Raw genomic sequence first — 21,404 nt, forward strand, 5'->3', positions numbered from 1 at the left:
AGAAAAATCACATGATCATCTCAATTGACACAGAAAAGGCATTTGAAAAAATACAGCATCCTTTCTTGATAAAAATAACCCAAAAGATAGGAATTGAAGGAAACTTTCTCAACATGATAAAGGCCATACATGAAAACCTCACAGCTAACATTATACTCAGTGGTGAAAGACTGAAAGCTTTCCCATTGAGATCAGGAACAAGATAAGGATGCCCACTATCACCAAAGTTGTTCAATATAATGCTAGAGGTTCAAGCTAGAGCAATCAGACAAAAAAAAAAAGAAATAATAGGCATCCAAATTGGAAAGGAAGAAGTAAAACTTTTGCTATTCACAGATGATATGATCCTATACCTAAAAAGTCCAGAAAAACCTACAACAAAGCTATCAGAGGTTATAAACGAGTTCACTAGAGTGGCAGGATACATGATTAATATGCAAAAATCAGTAGTGTTTCTATACACTAGAAATGAGAAATCTGAGGAGGAAGTTGGGAAAAAAATTCCATTTACAACAGTGGCTAAAAGAATTAAATATTTAGGAATAAACCTAACCAGGACATATAGCACTTAAATTTGGAAAACAAAATTGCATTGCTAAAAGAAATCAAAGAACTAACTAAATAAAAGAACATTCTGTGTTCATCGATTGGAAGACGAAATATTGTTAAGATGTCAATTCTACCGAAATTGGTAGATAGATTCAATGCAAAGCTCATAAAAATTGCAAGCAGCTTTTTTAAAGAAATGGAAAACACAATTATCAAACTTATTAGGAACAGCAAAGGGTCCCCGGATAGCCAGAAACATCTTAAAAAGAAAGAACGAAGTTAAAGGACTCATACTTCCTGATTTTAAATCCTATTACCTAGCTACAGTGGTAAAAATAGCATGGTACTGGCATAAAGACAGACATATAGACCAACGGATCTGAACTGATGGTTCAGAAACAGACCTCACATCTATGATCAAGTGATTTTTGACAAGACTGTCAAGCCCAGCCAGTTGGGCCAGAACAGTCTATTCACTAAATGGTGCTCGAAGAACTGGGTATCCATATCAAAAAGGAAGGGGATCCCCATCTCACATCTTATTCAAAAATTAACTCAAGGGAAGCAGCTGTGGCTCAATCAGGTGGGCTCCTGTCCACCATATGGGAGGCCCTGGATTTGCATCCCGGGGTCTCCTGGTGAAGGCAGGCTCACCCACACGCTGCAGAGAGCCGACTCAGCAAGGTGACGCAACAAAAGGGAGACAAACAAAAACACAGAAAAGCGCGTAGCAACAGACACAGAGCAGACAACAAGCAAGCTGCAAGGGTGGGGAGGAGGAAAAAAAAAATGTACAACTTCTTATTAAAAAACAAAACAAAACAAAAAAACAACTCAAAATGGATCAAATACCTAAATAGAAAAGCTAGAACCATAAAACTCCCAGAAGAAAATGTAGGGAAGCATCTTCAAGACCTGGTGGTAGGTGGTAGATACTTGGACCTTATAACAAAAGCATAAGCAACGAAAGGAAAAATAGATAGAAAGGACTTCTTCAAACTTAAACACTTTTGTGAGTCAAAGAACCTTGTTAAGAAGGTGAAAACGCAGCCCACTCAATGGGAGAAATCATTTGGAAATCATATATCCAATAAAGGTTTGATTTCCATGATATATAAAGAGATTATATAATTAAACAATAAAAGAGCAAGCAATCCAATTAAAAAATGGGCAAAAGACTTAGACATTTCTCCCAAGAAGAAATACAAATGGTGAAAAAGCACATGAAAAATGTTCAATATCACTAGGTATTAGGGAAACACAAACCAAAACTACAACAAGATATCATCTCACACCTCACAGAACGGCCATCGTTTGAAAAAAAAGAAAAGGGCTGGAGAGGATGTGGAGAAATAGGAACACGCCTTCACTGTTGGTGGAAATTTAGAATGGTGCAGCCTCTGGGGAAGAGTTTGGTGGTTCCTCAGGAAGCTAAATATAAAACTGTTGTATGATCCAGCAACCCTTCTACTAGGAATATATTCAGAAGAACTGAAAAAAGTGACATGAACAGACATTTGCATACCAATGTTCAAAGCGGTGTTATTCACAATTGTTCAAAGATAGAAACCACCCAAGTGTCCAACAACCAATGAATGGATAAACAAAATATGGTATATACATACTACGGAATAGTATTTAGTTACAAGAAGAAATGAAATTGGGACACACAGGATAACACGGATGAACTTTAAAGACATTATTCAGAAAGAAAAAAGCCAAACACAAAAGGATAAGTATTGTATGATCTCACTAATATGGACTAAATACAAAGAATAAATGCACACAGTTGAAACCTAGAGTACAGGCTACTAGGAGATAGGATGAGGGCTGAGAAGGGGTATTGATACTTAATGCGTGCAGAATTTTTAATAAGCTTGACTGTAAAGGTGTGGAAATAGAGTTGATGGTAATCTTTATAGTGAGTATAACTAACACAGCTGGCTTATAAATGGAATTGTGGCTGAAAGGGATAGTCTACAGACATAAATGTTAATTGAGAGAAAGCTACAGAATAATCTAGGGACTGAAAATAACACAGTGAACCTGGAGGTGGATGAGGATTGTGTTAATAGTAAAAATAAAAGAATGTTCTTCTATGAACTAGAACAAACATACGTGACTATTATAAGATGGTAAGAATATGGTGCTGCATGGGAAAAACACAATTAGTGTAACTTAAGGACTACAGTTAGTAGTAATACTGTAATATTTTTGCATCGATGGCAAAGAAGGCACTGTATCAATGCTAAGGGCCACCTGGATGGGCATGGTATTTTTCCTTTTGGACTAAAGAAAACATTAAAAGATTTACTGAGGCGATGACTGCACAACTCTGTGATGAAATGAGAGCCACTGAGTATATACTTTAGATAGACTGTACAAAGAAGGGAACTGTACAACACACTGAACCATATAGTAGAAGACAGCTAACAGTACAAATATTCTCTCAAGAAGTATAACAAATGTACAACACTAATACAAAGTGTTAATAATAGGGAAGGTATGAAAAAAATATACCTAAATGTATGCTATAGACCATAGTTAGTGGAGGAGTATAATACGGGAATCCTGCATATTATGTATGATTGTTTTGTAAGTTCACAACTTCTCTAATAAAAAATATTTGTATAAATTTTTAAAATGTAAATATAATAACGAAACACAAGGGACCTAAAATGGAACATTTGAAAATATCTATTTAACACCAAAGAAGGCAGTAATGCAGGATTTAAGGAGCAAAAAAAGATAAACGACACATAGAAAACACACTTCAAAATGGCAGAAGTCCTTCCTTAACAATAATTATATTAAATGTAAATGGATTAAATGTCCCAATTTAAAGCAGATATTGCACAGTGGATTAAAATTCATGATATGACTATATGTTATCTACAAAAGACTTCCTTTAGATTAAAAAACACAACAGATTTAAAGTAAAAGAAGATAAAAGATATTCTATGCAAACAGTAGCCAAAAAGAGAGCTAAAGTAGCTATGCTATTATCTGGTAAAACTGGTTACAAGAGACAAGATAATGATAAAAGGGTCATTCCATCAAGAAGATACATCAATTATAAATATATATGCACCCAACAGTCCCAAAATACATGAAGCATAAACTGACAGAACTGAAGGAATAGAACAGTTCAACAAGAATAGTTGGGAGACTTTAATATTCTATGTTCAAAAATGGATAGAACAACTGGACAAAAAATCACTAAGGAAAGAGAAGACTTGAACAATAGTATAAACCAACTAGACATAACAGGCAACTATAGAATATTTCACCCAACAGCAGACCATCATTCCTCTCAAGTTTACATGGAACATTCTCCAGGATAGACAAAATACAAATTATCTCAATAAATTTCTACAATGGAATGAACTCGGAAATCAGTTTCAGAAGGAAACTGGAACACTTGTAAATATGTGGAAATTAAACACACTCCTAATGGGTCAAAGAAGAAGTCACAAGGGAAAGTAGAAAATACTTTGAGATAAATAAAAAACGAGAATACTACATACCAAAACTTATGGGATGCAGCAGAAGCAGTGGTCAAAGGAATTTATTGTTATAAATACCTACATTAAAAAAATAAGAAAGATCTCTCTGTATATAACCAATACCTTATACTGGTAACCAAACCTTCTACTTTAAGATACTAAAAGAAGAACAAACTAAACCCAAAGTAAGCAACAAAAGAAAAAAATTAATTTGGCTTCATAAAAATGAAAAATTTTTCTGCATCAGAGGATAGAATCAAGAAAAGACAACCCACAGAATGGGAGAAAATACTTGCAAATCATTTATTTGTAAGGGTTAAGTATCCAGAATATATGAAGAACTCATAACATAACAAAAAGATAAACAACCCAATTAAAAACTGGGCAAAGGAGTCAAATAAACATTTCTCCAAAGAATATATAAAAATGGTCAATAAGCAGATGAAAAGATACTCAATGTCATTTATCATTAAGGAAATTCAAGTAAAAACCACTATGAGATATCACTTTATACCCACTATGATGGCTATCCTTTTTTTTTTAAAGGAAAATAACAAGTGTTGGCAGGATGTGGAGGAACTGGAACCCTTATACATTGCTAAAGGAAATGTAAAATGGTATAATCACTGTAGAAAACAGTTTGGCATCTCCTTAAAATAGCAAACAAAAACTTATATACAGATGTTTACAGAGGCATTATTCTTAATAGCCAAAAGGTGGAAGCAATTCAAATGTCTATCAACTGATGAGTGCATAAGCAAAATGTAGTATATCCGTACAATGGAATATTACTCAGAAATAAAAAATAATGAAGTATCAATTCATGATACAACATGGATGCTACAACACAACGCTAAGTGAAAGAAGTCAGACACAAAAGGCCACATATATTACATGATTCCATTTATATGAAATGTCCAGAATAGGCAAAACTATAACAGGAAAAGTTGCAGGGGGTGGAGGCAAAGATGGAATAGGTAATGAGAACTTAATGAGTAAAGGGTTTCTTTGGGGTGATGAAAATACTTTGGAATTATATAGTGGTGGTGGTTGTGCAACACTGTGAACTGTACACTTTAAATGGTTAAAATTGTGTATTTTATGTTATGTGAATTTTACCAATAAAAAATGAAAAAAAAAGTCTGATAAGGGTGTTAGACATCCATATTCCTCTCCTCATCATACACGGTCAGGTAACCACCCCTCGCCAAACTCAGAAGAACAATAATAATAGAAAAAAAATGACAGCACATTTGCACCCAATATGTTTCTGTTTGTTCAAATTTAGACCCAAAGAATTTCATATTATCATAACTAAGTATTTTAATAGGAAAATTAAGAGTGAAGAGGTTAATAAAACTATTAGAAGTCAGTCAAAAACAAAACTTGAAGGGCTAACATTTTAAAGTAAATATAGAGAAATAAGAAGTTAAGTGACGAAGAGGGTAATGGCTGAAATCAAACCTGGACCAGAACGACTGGTGGCACTGAGTAAGGTCACCGGAGGGGGCCAGCCGCTTCCTGGTTCCCGGGCAGGTGGAATAACACCTACAGCAAGGACAATTCCAAAAGGAAAGACCATGTGCAAAGGCCCCCAAATTAAAAACCATTAAAATACAAAGTTCCTCAGTTCTTATTGTAGCTCTCTAAAATCTAAAGCAAACATTTAAAATTAAAAGCAAGAATACCAGCTTTTAGGCTAAATTTTCCTAGAATACGTGACAGTAGGTTTTTCATCTGTGTCTATATCTGGTCTTTCCCACCCAGGTATGTAAAGGTCAAGAATCCCACGTGTGTTCCACGTGTAGGATGATCACCCGAAGAGGCAATAAATTAGCAAAGTTACATCTTTGGAACATTTGACAACTACAGAAAGCTCTGGGTAGATTTCTTGATTTAAAAGTAAATACCTTTATTTTACTTGCTACTATATATATCTGTGTTTAAAAATAATGAAATTCTACCATTATCCTAAAATGTATATCTACCAATTATAAATGAGATCCCATATTTTATAATTATTGTGTTGAAGAAAAATTATGCAAATTAAGTCAAATGTATTCAAGAGGTAGTGATGGCAGCAGCTTCTTTTTTTTACGGATGCACCAGGGATTGAACCCAGAACCTCGTACGTGTGAGGTAGGCACTCGACCACTAAGCGACATCCACTCCCCTGGAGGCAGCTTTAAGGGACTTGCCAACTACATTGAACAGCCTAATGCAGCTAAGCAAACTTAAAGGTTTACAAGGCACAGAGATGAACACATGAGCCTCTGGCACGTCAAGTCGCACACATGATGTGACTCACAGCGGCCGCCAATACCTCACCTCCCCATCCTCACTGAGCATCAAGTCTGGGAAGAGGATGCTTGCTGCCACACATATAAAGAAATATTTACTGCTGAATAGTAACAATAGACAAACTGAACAAAGAGAGTGCAAAGGAAACCACAATAAAGGGAAATTACAAGACAAAGAAATGACACCTAACTCACCGTACTTTGAGGAGCTCAAGAGAAGTCAAGACCAGAAAATATCAGGAAGCAGTGGCCTTGCAGCTGGGGCCTAGGCCTGAGCACTCAAGCACCAGCCCCCACCACAAAGTCTGTCATTCTTGGTTCTAGAACCCCGATTCTCAGTTTCCCTTGAGTAGAATTATTACTATACTATTATATCACTTAGAGTTCATTACATTTTAGGCATGAGTTTATTTTATTTTCAGGCCATATATTTATCTAAAAGAAAGAATTCTCTAATTTATTTGATAAAATAGTTCATAAAATTTGGTTGATAGCTACTCGGGAAGCCTGTCTCTCTCACAGTTGAGGCATATCTATTTAGAAGCACAATGAAGTTGGGCTGAAATCCTTTCCACTTTTTTATGTCTCCATTACTCTAGTGATTTATATTCTATATCTCTGTAATTTAAGCTGTGCTACATTTTAAGTGGAGTTTAGAAACGAAACAAAAGCACATCTGCTGACAAAAGGGTGTTCCAAGAACTGGAAAGCCCGGGGAAAACCAGAAAAAGGAAGCATCAGATAAAGAAAACAACAAAGACTAAACACAACGTACATACAGAAAACTAGCTAAACATCAGCCCAGCAGGGACACTACAAGTGCCACCCAAGCGATGACAATAAAGGGAGAAGGCCATGGGCAGACAGGTGTGCCCTGTTTATAAAAACTTTTTCTGGGAATTCATATTTATGTGCACATTTCAACAGACCGACTGTCTTCAAGACACCTGATGCCAAATGCTCTGCTGTGGGAGAGGCTTCAGCCAACAGACCGGGAAATCAAAGAGGAGGAGACAGGATTCTTATCCAACAAATCAGCAGATCATAAATACATTAAAGGCCCCACTCAGGGGTGTGTGTGTGTGTGTGTGTGTGTGAGAGAGAGAGAGAGAGAGAGACAGAGAGGCACGTAACCAGAAAACAATCTGACTAAACCATAGTATAAAACTTGGTCTTTAAACCTTTAGGAAAAGAATAGTTACTTGAGACCCAGCATTCCCAACATCCCTTGATCGATGTGATTTAGGACTTTTTTTTTAAGAACTCATTCAGGAGGCGGATGTGGCTCAAGTGATTGGGCTTCCGTCTACAACACGGAAGGACCTGGGTTCGATCCCTGGGGCCTCCTGGTAAAGGTGTGCCTGCGCAGCAAGCAATGCAACAAGATGATGCAGAAAAGAGAGACTGAGGGGAGAGTCAAAGCGAGATGCAAGAGAACCCAAGAACTGAGGTGGAGCAAGTGACAGGGACCGTCTCTCCCACATCAGAGGTTCCCGGCATCGAATCCCAGTGAAGCCTAGAGGAGAAAACGAGAAGAAAAGACAAAAAGAAATAGACACAGAAGATCACACAGTGAATGGAGGCAGACAACAAAAATGGGGGGGGGGGGAGGAAAAAGAGAAAAAAAAAAAAAGAATTCATTCAAATCCTAGTACGTGCTGAGAGGCTAGGCCTCCTCCTGGCCAAGGCCAGAGCGCTGCCCTCTGAACAGGAAGGAGCAAGAGGAGCCCAGGGTTGAGGCCTCACTCAGCCCCCTCGACGTCTCCAGGCGGATGCTGCTCTGACACCGAGCTGGCTAAGCAGCACTTGAGGACCCTGGGCTGCACAAGGGAAAAAGCAGCTGCACATGTGATGAGGTTCACTTTCTTGAAGCATGAAATTTACCTGAAGATATGGAGGGAAAGCATAAAGCATGGACATGTGAAGGGGTGGATTACAAGGCTTAAATGAATTTTTAGAATAACACAAAGTTTAGAAACCTGTGGGCTCTTGGCTTTGTGCTCCTTCCCCACCTCTTCTGCAGACGCCCCATTTATACCTGCTGTTTAAAGGCAGGAGCTGTGCTGCCAACAGAACACAAGCTAAAAAGGACAGGGAGGCGGCATGCCCACCCTGAGAGATACACCAACCAACTGCAATTGTCCACTCCAAACTGAAGAACACCAATGCTACGGCAGAAAACAGAACGGCACTGAGGTGGCACTGTGATCACAGATGACGTTTTAAACATCAGTCCTCTTGATATTTTTCAATTGACCAAAATAAAAATAGCCATAAACTAAATATAGCAAACATTTCAAACCAAACCCATTTTGCATTCATTTAATGTTCTAACATATTAAAGACTTTTCAAGCACAAACTGCTACTTGATCACAAATTTGAGATTAAAACACAGGCTTATCTTGTTTCCCTCCAAATTCCCAGACAAAGAGAGTTAAGGAGCAAACAGTTCATTTGTCAAAAGATGCAGTATGCAGCACAGGCGAGTCCCTTCCTCAGCAGCACCCTGGCCCAACGTGCAGCCCCCTCCAGGGAAAGGGGTGGGATGGAGAGCTCTCAGAGGGCGGGCCTAGGTAGCAAAGATGTAGGCCACTCCACCTGGTTTTCAAAAACATACGTGCAATAACTGGGTCACCAGGTATAAAGTCGTTTATTCTCAAAGTTTAATGCTGGTTGAAAAGATGAAAAGAAAAATGAGATCAGACACAAAGCCAAACATAGTGGGATGTAAGCAGACCCTCAGGTACATGTGAAGAAGGAAACTGCAAAAGCCAAAAAAGTGTAAGCTCACAAATGTTTTTGGGGTGTAGGCCGCGGCGGCGAGAGGCGGACGCCGGAGCTGGGCCGGGCCGCTGTAGCAAGGGGAGCCGGGCGTAGCCGGGCCGGGCCGCAGCGGCGTACGGAGCCGGGCGGGGCCGGTGCAGGCCGCGGCGGCGAGAGGTGGACGCGGGAGCCGGCTGGGCCGCTGTAGCGAGCGGAGCCGGGTCAGGCCGCGGCGGCGTAAGGAGCCGGGCAGAGCCGGTCCAGGCCTCCGCGGCGGGCAGCGGTGGGCGGAGCCGGGCCTGCGGAGGGGTTTCTGTTCTTTGTTTTTTGTTTTTTTTTTTTTTTTGGAGCATCTGCAGTACTGGGGAGTTCGTGGGCCCTGGGCGGCCTATTGGGGGTTTGTGGGAAGGGAGGTGCTTGCAGACCCATTTGGGCAGACAGACGGGGGGTTTTAGGGCAAAGCGGGGGGAAGTTGTTGTTTTAGATAGTGTTGCAATTGTGACACGTGTATACCTGTATCTCTCTTCCCCCTATCCGTTCCCCACCGTTTGCCCATCCGCTTTTTCTTTCTTCCTTTCTTCTTGTCTTTCTTTTTTTCTTTATTATAATTAGGTTTTTTTTTTCGGTTTTCTCTTTCCCTCTTGTCCCTCATCTTCCACTTATTTTATTTTAATTCAAGTATACAATAGGTGCTACAGGGAACACCTCACATTTGCTGGGTTTTCCCATCCTCCACTGCCTCATTTCTGTGTGAACTGATTTAGGCTACCTACACTATCCCCCTTCCCCTGCATCTTGATATCCACTATCATCTACTGTCTCTCCTATATTCCACCCCCCACCTCCCGTTCTTTGATCCACAAAGTGTCTAACTCTTAATTTCTAATACCTTTGTTCTGTTTTCTGTCTGTTATCCACTCTTGAAACTATTACCTTTCTTTTCTTTTTCCCTCTCTCATGAAAACAATAGCTTTGTAGTTCATACCATATTCCTCCCATATTCAGTCATCTACTTCATAAAAGGTACTCTACCTACAGCTATAACTCTATACAATCTACATAAATCTAACCTCCATCCTCCCAGATCTCATATTCTTGCTTTGTTAACATACATCACCAATACTACTTTACACTTTTCCCTTGCTTACACAATTGCCTTTCCCCAACACTAATACTTTCCTCTAAAGTGAACTTAACCAACAACAAGTAACTAGAATAAGAAGAAAAAAGTGACAAAGAGAAGATATAACACCTATGCAAAAATAACAACTAATTAACCTCCAAGAGCAGACAAAGAAGCTAAGGAACTGATTAAATTCGTCAAAATAAAGAGATGACCAGAAAGCAGCAAAAATCTACAAACCAAACCAATAATCAGGAAAACATGGCTGAATCCAATCAACAAACCAATAATCATGAAGGGGAGCAAAACTTGGCACAAGCAATGAAAGATCTCAGAACATTTATCACTGACAAATTTGATGAAGTAATGAAAGAGGTTAACAACAGGAAGACATCACTTGGAGGGGAAATTGCAGACATACGCAAAAACATAACAGATATGATGGGAATGAACACCACAGTTCAAGAAATCAAAAATACACTTGCAGCAAATATCAGCAGACTAGAAGAGACAGAGCAGAGAATTAGTGATGTGGAAGACAGTACATCAGAAATCAAACAGATAGTAGAAGGGGTCAATAAGATAGAAAAAATCCAATTAGGATTTAGGGACCTGAATGACAATGCAAAACGCTCAAACATACGTATTATAGGCATTCCAGAAGGTGAAGAGAAGGGAAAGGGGTCAGAAGGAGTGTTGCAGGAAATAATGGCTGAAAACTTCCCAAATCTACTGAAAGAGACAGAATGTACATATCCAAGAAGCACAGCGCACTCCACAAGTCATAAACCCCAACAGGCCCACCCCAAGACATATACTTGTCAAAATATCCAATGCTCAAGACAAAGAGAAAATCCTAAAAGCAGCAAGAGAAAAGAAAACCATCACATACAAGGGAAGCTCAATTTGATTAAGTGCTGATTTCTCTTCTGAAACCATGGAGGCAAGAAGACAGTGGTATGATATAGTCAAGGTACTAAAGGAAAAAAATTTCCAACCAAGAATACTCTATCCAGCTAAACTAGCATTCAAACATGATGAAGAGTTCAAAATATTCGCAGACAAACAGAAACTGAAAGAGTATACCAACAAGAAACCTCCCCTTCAAGAAATTCTAAAGGGAGTTCTGCAGGAAGAAAGGAAAAAACAGGAAAGGCAAAGTTGGAGGAGAGTATAAGACCAACAACAACAACAAAAAAGACAAAAAAAAAAAATACAAACAAAATATGACAAACACAAATCCAATCAAAATATGGCTAACACAAATAATTCCTTGATAGTAATAACACTGAATGTCAACAGATTAAACTCACCTATCAAAAGATTCAGACTGGGACATTGGATAAGGAAATATGACCCATCCATATGCTGTCTACAAGAGACACATCTTAGACCCAGAGACGCATGGAGATTGAAAGTGAATGGCTGGAAAACAATCATACAAGCTAACAATAACCAAAAAAAGGCAGGAGTAGCTATATTAATATCAGACAAAATAGACTTTAAATGTGAAACAATTGTGAGAGACAAAGAAGGATACTACATTTTAGTGAAAGGGAAAATCTGTCAAGAAGATCGAACAATCATAAATATCTATGCCCCTAACAAGGGTGCCTCTAAATACGTCAGGCAAACGCTGGAAAAACTAAGTGAAAGAATAGATACATCTACAATTATAGTGGGGGATTTTAATACACCACAATCAACTCTGGACAGAACATCTCAAAAGAGAATCACCAAAGAAACAAAACATCTGAATAGTATATTAGAGGAGCTGGATCTAATAGACATATATAGATCGCTACACCCAAACACAGCAGGATATACATTTTTCTCAAGCGCACATGGATCATTCTCCAAGATAGATCATATGCTAGGCCACAAAGAAAGGCTGAACGAATTCAGAAAGATTGAAATCATACAAAACATTATCTCTGACCACAGTGGAGTCAAGCTGGAGATTTGCAAGGGACAGAAGCCCAGATTTCACACCACGATTTGGAAATTAAACAGCACACTCTTAGAAAAACAGTGGGTCAAAGAGGAAATCTCAAAAGAAATCAATGACTACCTTGAAACAAATGATAATGATAACACAACATACCAAAATTTATGGGATGCAGCAAAAGCAGTACTGAGAGGGAAGTTTATAGCCATAAATTCATATATCAAAAAAGAAGAAAGAGCAAAAATTGAAGAACTAACTACACATTTGAAGGAATTAGAAAAACAACAACAAAGTAACCCAACAGGAAGAAGAAGGAAGGAAATAACAAAGATAAGAGCAGAACTAAATGAAATAGAAAATAAGAAAGCACTTGAACAGATAAACAAGACCAAGAGCTGGTTTTTTGAGAAGATTAACAAAATTGACAAACCTATAGCAACACTAACAAAGAAAAAAAGAGAGAAGATGCAAATACACAAAATAAGAAATGAGAAAGACGATATCACCACTGACCCCACAGAAATAAAGACTATCATAAGAGGATATTTTGAAAAACTATATTCCAACAAAAATGACAATCTAGAGGAAATGGACAAATTCCTAGAAACACATAAGCAGCCCATATTGACAAAAGAAGAAATTGATGATCTTAACAAACCAATCACAAGCAGAGAGATAGAATCAGTTATTAAAAATCTCCCAACTAAGAAGAGCCCAGGGCCAGATGGCTTCACAGGTGAATTCTACAAAACATTCCGGAAAGAACTGACACCAATCCTGCTGAAACTATTCCAAAACATCGAAACAGAAAGAACATTACCCAACTCCTTCTATGATGCCAACATTACCCTAGTACCAAAGCCAAACAAAGACATCACAAGAAAGGAAAATTACAGACCAATTTCTCTAATGAACCTAGACGCAAAAATACTTAACAAAATACTTGCTAATCGTATTCAACAACACATTAAACGTATTATACACCACGATCAAGCGGGATTCATCCCAGGTATGCAAGGATGGTTCAACATAAGAAAATCAATCAACGTAATACACCATATAAACAGATTGAAGGAAAAAAATCACATGATTATATCTATTGATGCAGAAAAAGCATTTGACAAAATACAGCACCCTTTCTTGATAAAAACACTCCAAAAGATTGGAATACAAGGGAATTTTTTGAACATGATAAAGAGTATATATGAAAAACCTAAAGCCAATATTGTTTACAATGGAGAAATCCTAGACTCCTTCCCTCTAAACTCAGGAACAAGACAAGGATGCCCACTGTCTCCGCTCCTATTTAACATTGTCTTAGAAGTACTTGCTCGAGCACTGAGGCAAGAACCAGAAATAAAAGGCATTCAAATTGGAAAGGAAGAAGTCAAAATTTCATTATTTGCAGATGACATGATCCTATACATAGAAAACCCTGAGAGATCTACAACGAAGATTCTAGAACTCATAAATGAGTTTAGTAAAGTCGCAGGTTATAAGATCAATGCGCAAAAATCAGTAGCATTTCTGTACACCAATAATGAGCAAGATCAGGAGGAAATCAAGAAACAAATACCATTCACAATAGTAAATTAAAAAATCAAATACTTAGGAATAAATTTAACTAAAGAGGTAAAGAACTTATACACCGAGAACTATACAAGATTGTTCAAGGAAATCAAAGAAGACCTGAATAAATGGAAGACTATTCCTTGTTCATGGATAGGAAGACTGAACATTATTAAGATGTCCATCCTACCAAAACTGATCTACACATTCAATGCAATCCCAATAAAAATCAACGCAGCCTTCTTTAAGGAACTAGAAAAACTAACTATGAAATTTATTTGGAAAGGAAAGAGACCCCGAATAGCCAAAGACATACTGAAAAAGAAAAACGAAATTGGAGGAATCACACTACCTGACTTCAAAACATACTATAAAGCTACGGTGGTGAAAACAGCATGGTATTGGCATAAGGAGAGACACATAGACCAATGGAATCGAATTGAAAGCTCTGATATAGATCCTCACATATACAGCCACATAATATTCGATAAAGCCACCAAACCCTCTCAACTGGGAGAGAGTGGCCTATTCAACAAATGGTGTCTGGAGAACTGGATAGCCATATGTAGAAGAATGAAAGAGGATTACCATCTCACACCTTATACAAAGATCAACTCAAGATGGATCAAAGACCTAAATATAAGATCCAAGACCATAAAAACCTTAGAAAGCAGTGTAGGGAAACATCTACAGGACCTTGTAATAGGAAATGGATTTATGAATATCTCACCAAAAGCACGAGCAGCAAAAGAACTAATAGATAAATGGGACTTCCTCAAAATTAAAGCCTTCTGCACCTCAAAGGAGTTTGTCAAGAAAGTAAAAAGGGAGCCCACACAGTGGGAGAAAATATTTGGCAATCATATATCTGATAAGAAACTTATAACTTGCATATATAAAGAACTCCTATATCTTGAAAATAAAAAGATAAACAACCCATTTAAAAAATGGGAAAAAGACTTAAACAGACACTTCTCTGAAGAAGAAATACAAATGGCAAGAAAGCACATGAAAAAATGTTCCAAATCTCTAGCTATCAGGGAAATGCAAATCAAAACTACAATGAGATACCATCTTACACCCATAAGATTGGCAGCTATGAAAAAAACAGAAGAATACAAGTGCTGGAGAGGATGTGAAGGAAGGGGAACACTCATCCACTGCTGGTGGGAATGCAGAAGGATCCAACCATTCTGGAGGACAGTATGGCGGTTTCTCAAAAAACTAGCCATAGATTTGCCATATGACCCAGCAATACCACTGCTGGGTATATACCCAGCAGAACTGAAAACAAGGACCAAACTGATATATGTACACCAATGTTCATAGCAGCATTGTTCACTATTGCCAAAAGTTGGAATCAACCCAAATGCCCTTCAACAGACGAGTGGATCAATAAAATGTGGTATATACACACAATGGAATACTACTCGGCTGTAAGAACAAACACACTACAAACACATGTGATAACATGGATGAATCTTGAGAACCTTATGTTGAGTGAAGCAACCCAGACATTGAAGGACAAATACTACATGACCTCAATGATATGAAATAAACAAGCTGCCCTAGATAGCAAGAGACTGAACGATAGGCTTACAGGAAATCGGAGGGTGGAGGAAGGATATGAGCCGATGTCTGCAGGGGTGGAATTTAAGACGAGATGGTGGTAAGTATGAACACAAAGAAGAGATAAAAGGGGGGCAAGGGGTTGCCTTTGGTTGGGGCTTTGCGGGTTTGAGGGTGGCTGGGGAGGGACGGATGGGTAACGTTGCCCAAAAGTGGGGGGAGGGAGGGGTAGCATACGAACACAGGAGAGGGTCAGGTGTTGGTGGAGAGTAAAATGCCGAGAAAATCATATCAAAATATAATAAAGAGGGTTACCTGTTTAGAATGCTCGGAGGGGAGGGTCTGATGCAGGACGGGCTCCTGGGGAATGTCTAAATGCTCATTCTGCCAGAGTGGGTGACACCATGGGGTAGAAACCCAAGTAGTGAGAGTGGGGGTGGACCCACATCCTGGGGAGGACTAATGCCATCAAATAGAGGGAACTGTATCCCTCGAGAGAAAGGGTGGCTCCCAGGGCATTGGGGCAGTTGAGCAAGTTAGGCCCTGAACACTATTCCATCTATCTCTGGAAGTGGCTCCTCAGGAAACGGAGGTTGGCTGTCACTGTGGGCACCAAGGTGGAAGGGAAAATGGACGTTAAATGTGTGGAACCAAAGTAAATAGGGGGTAAGAGAGGAGTTTCTTGAGAGTACACAAGGATGGATATAAAACATGTAATATTACACCATAACATATAGGAGATGACAGACTGATAATGTAAACCATAATGTAAAACATAGGATAACTAAAAGTGTAAAGAACTGTGTATCCTAAAGTATGCACCATAATGTAAGCACAGATGTCACCTTGTTAGAAAGCTAATGTCTCAGACTCTGTACATCACTTTAAGTAAATATGATATGAATAGGGCGTAAGAGTATCACTGTGGAAGGGAAAAGGTTTTCTGGTGGATGTGTGGGAGTGCTGTATATTATATATATACATTGCTGTAGTCTAGGACTCCTGTGAAGAAAAGCTGAATAATTAGGGGAAGGGAAAAAAAAAAAAAAAAAGAAAAAGATAGGATGTGGAATTTTTTCAAGTCAACATTCTTTATCTAAGTTCTTTATCTAACTTTATCCAAGTTCTTTATCTATCCTTTAAACCCATCGCTATATGCCATTCCCTAGTAAGGGACCATGACATTATATTGGGCTTCAAATTTCGGGGAGTTCTGGATCACAGAGTGTTTCAACAATGGCAATGGAGGGATACTGGTATGGGATACCAATGACAGGTGATATATGGCTGACAGGGAGCTGTACAGAACATATGTCCAGGGTGCATGGTAATGTTTGGATATACTCATAGTGGCAACAATTAAAAACCACAGTAGGGGGGGTACTGGGTTCCTGGCCAGTGGTGCTCTGTTGTGGTCCCTAGGGGAGCAGCGACAGTCTCCCAGGTACAGTGGCGGGGACCGGGAGGGAGTGAGGGTTCAACAGTGAGCCCCTGATGCTAATGACTATGCTTGTGAGCTGATAAACCTAAAATAAGAACAAGGCCTAGAGCAACATTGTGCCTGGGAATTTCCTCCTGTCAGCCTTCATGTTACTCAAATGTGGCCAGTCTCGAAGCCAAACTCAGCATGTAAATGCAATGCCTTCCCCCCAGCGTGGGACATGACACCCGGGGATGAGCCTCCCTGGCAACGAGGGACCACTATCAACTACCAACTGATGATGCAACTGGAAAATGACCTTATACGGAAGGTTCAATGCGGATCAGCAGAATATCCCTGTCTACATAAAATAACATGACTTTAAAATGCTGTTTGACCTAAAGTAAGGGGGAAATGGAAAGGAGAAATGAGTTTATATGGCTACGAGTTTCTAAAAAAGAGTCTGGAGGCTGGCAGAAGGATTGCCCTCATGCACAACTGAGCAGAGTCAGAGAGACAGATAAAGCAGATACAACCCCCAGATATTGGTTCCTCTGAGAGCTAAAGAGACCCATGGGAGTTATGGTCATGGCCGATGGGGTTAACTACCAGGGCAGATGGCCCCTCTTTGGAAATGGTGTTTATGTGTGATGAATCTGGACTCAGATGGGATCTCCCTTCATAGGACTTTCATGCTAATGTGCTGGAGGTGCAGTTAATGTTGGGGTTTAAGATATATTTAGGGGATTTGAATCTCTGGACTGACAATGTGATAGCCAGGTCCTGAGCCTCAACAGACTCTAGCACCTAAAATCTGATCTATTGGACTTACCACACTCAGCTAAGATGGAGTTGAAGAAGGACAACCACCACACCATGGAGCCTAGAGTGATTACAACTGAAAATGGGAGGATTGGATCCAGCATCCATGTGGAATCTGAGCCTCCTCTTGACATAGAGGTGCAATGGACACAACCAATCCAATGTCCACATAGAAGAGGTGGCATTGGATTGGGAAAAGTGGACATGGTGGACGATGGGTATGGGGAAAGGCAGGAAGAGATGAGAGGTGGAGGCGTCTTTGGGACATGGAGCTGCCCTGGATGGTGCTTCAGAGGTAATCACCGGACATTGTAAATCCTCACAGGGCCCACTGGATGGAATGGAGGAGAGTATGGGCCATGATGTGAACCATTGTCTATGAGGTGCAGAGGTGCCCAAAGATGTACTTACCAAATCCAATGGATGTGTCATGATGATGGGAACGAGTCTTGTTGGGGGGGGGGAGAGGGGGGGTGGGGGGGTGGGGTTGAATGGGACCTCACATATATATTTTTAATGTAATATTATTACAAAGTCAATAAAAAAAAATAAAAAAAGAAAAAAGAAAAAAAAAAATGTTTTTGAAGTTAATTATTTTTATGCAAAGTAAACGTGTAACAGCTTAAGAAAGTTGGTGCATATTAAAATTGTATACTGACATACCTGAGTATCATAAGTTGTAAGAAGATCTATCTAAACTTGATCAGGGAGTGAACTTCAGTACCAACAGAGGCAAATCAGTGTCAACCTTATCCTTCCTTCTTCAAACAATGCAGTGGAGTCCCTTACCTAAGAAATAAACATAATGCTTGGTCAACTCCTCATCCGGAAAATTTAAGTTTTTAAAAATAGAATAGGGAAACAGACTTGGCCCAGTGGTTAGGGCGTCCATCTACCACATGGGAGGTCCGCGGTTCAAACCCCGGGCCTCCTTGACCCGTGTGGAGCTGGCGCACGCGCAGTGCTGATGCGCACAAGGAGTGCCGTGCCACGCAGGGGTGTCCCCTGTGTAGGAGAGACCCACGCGCAAGGAGTGCGCCCGTAAGGAGAGCCGCCCAGCGCGAAAGGAAGTGCAGCCTGCCCAGGAATGGCGCCACCCACACTTCCCGTGCCGCTGACGACAACAGAACGGACAAAGAAACAAGACGCAGCAAACAGACAGAAAACAGAAAACCGGGGGAGGGGGGGAGGAATTAAATAAATAATCTTTAAAAAAAATAAATAAAAATAGAATTTAAAAAATGTACATTTCTACAAAATAATCAAGAAGTTAGATAAAACATTTTCAACTACTCTTTATATGGGTGTGCTTTGGGTTTCCTACATTTTTAAAATTGGACACGATTACAACGTCTGAAAATCTTCCTATTATTTTGATTTATAACTCACTTTCATCATGATTTACATACATAAAGTACAGGAAACAATAATGTACAGCTCATTGACGGTTATCATGCAACTACCATCCAGGCCATGAAAGGGGCATGGCCAGGACCCCAGAGGGTTGGGTGCCCTTTTCTAAACCCCAACCCTCTCCTCCCATGAAAGCAACTACTACCCTAACTTACGGTTACATTTACTTGCTCTTCTTTGGAGCTTTACTACCTAGATGTGCAGCTCTAATACATATAGCGTATTTTGCCTGCTCCAGCATTTTATATGAATGGAATCACAGTATATATATTTTGCCTTGTACATTCTGGCTCAACATTGTTGTTGCTCTATCTACAGTTTCATTACTGTATAATATTCCATTGTATAAATACTTCATAATTTATTCATTCTTTGATGAACCTGAGTAGTTTTTGCTTTGGAGCAATTACGAATAACACTACTGTAAGATCTTTCCAGTATAGCTATTTCAAGCACTTAGGCACATGTGACTGCTAGGTTTTGTGTAAGTATACACTTTACTACATAAAACCATGCAATTTTCCAAAGCGGTTATAATAATTCACACTTCTACCAGAAGGGTATGAGAAAGTTGCTGTTGCTCAACATTTTCAATAAGGCTTGTCAGGCTTTAAATTTTGCTTACTGATTGGCTGTGTAGTAGTATCCTAGCTAAGAAATCTTTACTATGTAGAATTTTATAGTTACTTTGAATAAAGACTTCATGATATTTTACATTCCGACTATAGCTGCAATGGAACTTTAATTTTTATTTTTTTATTTTTTTAAACATACTCAGATTACATAAATGTTATATTAAAAATATAGGGGATTCCCACATGCCTCACCCTCCACATCTCCCACATTAACATCCTGTTAGTGTGGTACATTCATTGCAATTGATGAACACATTTTGGAGTACATCACTAAGCATGGATTATAGTTTACATTGTAGCTTACACTCTCTCCCATCCAATTCTGTAGGTTATGGCAAGATATATAATGGCCTGTATCTGTCGTTGCAGTGTCATTCACGACAATTCCCAAGTCCTGGAAATGGCCCTACATTACACCTTTTTTCCCTCTCCCTGCCCTCAGAACCTCCAGTGGCCACTGCCTCCACATCAGTGATATTTCTTCCATTGCTAGAATCAGAGTCTATAGTAGAATACTAGTAAGTCTATTTTAGTCCATTGTTCATTTCCCAATCCTGAGGATTCTGGGATGGTGCTGTCTGCTCTGCCTCTAATTGAGAGGGGGCTTCGATCCCACAGGACCGATGGATGGGACTCTCCTGCTTGCAGCTGGAGGCTCTCTCAGTTCCTTGGTATGGTGGCTGTCTATCATCACCTCCTTGTTAGCTGTTCTGGATGAGACCAATGAATTGGAGAGTAGGCATGGCAACTCAGTTGAGATTCAGGGCCCAGCTGGCACAAGGACACCCAGAGATTTAAGTCTCTTGGATGTACACTTTCAATTCTAGCACTAATTACAGGTTCAAAGAGAAGGACAGGAGAGCCATGTGTAGGGGAACTGGAGCTTTAATTTTTGTAAACAAGTATTCATTCACTTTCCCTAGGGTTACTGTGTCCCAGTTTATCTAGAGGCACTGCTCCCTACTCTCGCTCAGTCCATAAGTCTCAGAAACACTCACTCCAGCCCTGGAAGAAATGCACCTTGGGTTTGGTTGGTCAGAGCTTAATACTGCCCTGGCCAGAGACTGGTGCATCTGACGGCATCCAAGTTAGGAGGAGTGAAGTCTTTCCTTCCCACTCCGGGATTTTAAACAAAGAGGTTCTTACTCCTTCCCAAACAGGTTGACGGCAAGCATCTCAACGTCTGGAGCTGACAATGCCACTGACAACTATGAGTGAAGGGCCTGTTCGAGATAAGCACAAACTTGGGGAAAGATGCTGGGGAAGAATCTGACATAACCCAAACATTTGTAGACAGCCTGACATTAGAGCTTTTTGAAAATTTTATTTTGAAATATGTTCAAATTTACAGGACAATTACAAAAAGAATACACATCCTATACAGAGAACACTAATATACCCCTACTCTCCCCCAGATACCCAGATCCATCAAGTTAAACATTTTGCCACATTTTCTGTTCCCTCCCTCCCTTCCTTTTTTCTGAACACTGGAGTGTAGGTTGTATATATTATGCTCCCTGAACACTTAATAGTGCCATGTACATTTCCTAAGAACAAGGATAGTCATTTATGTAACAACCCCCTTAAATGCAGTTATTATTATTATTTTTAAAGATTTATTTTTTAATTCTCCCCCCTCCCCCAGTTGTCTGTTCTCTGTGTCTATTTGCTGCGTCTTGTTTCTTTGTCTGCTTCTGTTGTCGTCAGCGGCATGGGAAGTGTGGGCGGCGCCATTCCTGGGCAGGCTGCACTTTCTTTCACGCTGGGCGGCTCTCCTCACGGGCGC

The 21,404-nt window shown here is 39.6% G+C and overlaps 1 protein-coding gene across 12 annotated transcripts in view; it reads right to left on the minus strand.

Annotated features, from left to right (window-relative positions):
- TRAF3 (TNF receptor associated factor 3) overlaps positions 1-21,404 on the minus strand; it is a 161,935-nt gene that overhangs the window by 57,048 nt on the left and 83,483 nt on the right. For 9 of the 12 annotated variants that reach the window (XM_058291321.1, XM_058291349.2, XM_058291306.2 and 6 more), the window contains one exon: positions 18,234-18,359. The exons of 1 other annotated variant lie outside the window; for it this stretch is intronic. The gene's annotated coding sequence lies outside the window, so the exon portion shown is untranslated. Of the gene's footprint in view, positions 1-5,519; positions 5,604-18,233; positions 18,360-21,404 lie in introns of all 12 variants that reach the window. 2 more of the 12 variants (XM_058291310.2, XM_058291315.2) reach the window with 1 other exon arrangement.

This window comes from Dasypus novemcinctus, chromosome 3, assembly GCF_030445035.2.
Source record: "Dasypus novemcinctus isolate mDasNov1 chromosome 3, mDasNov1.1.hap2, whole genome shotgun sequence".
Lineage (NCBI taxonomy): Eukaryota > Metazoa > Chordata > Mammalia > Cingulata > Dasypodidae > Dasypus > Dasypus novemcinctus.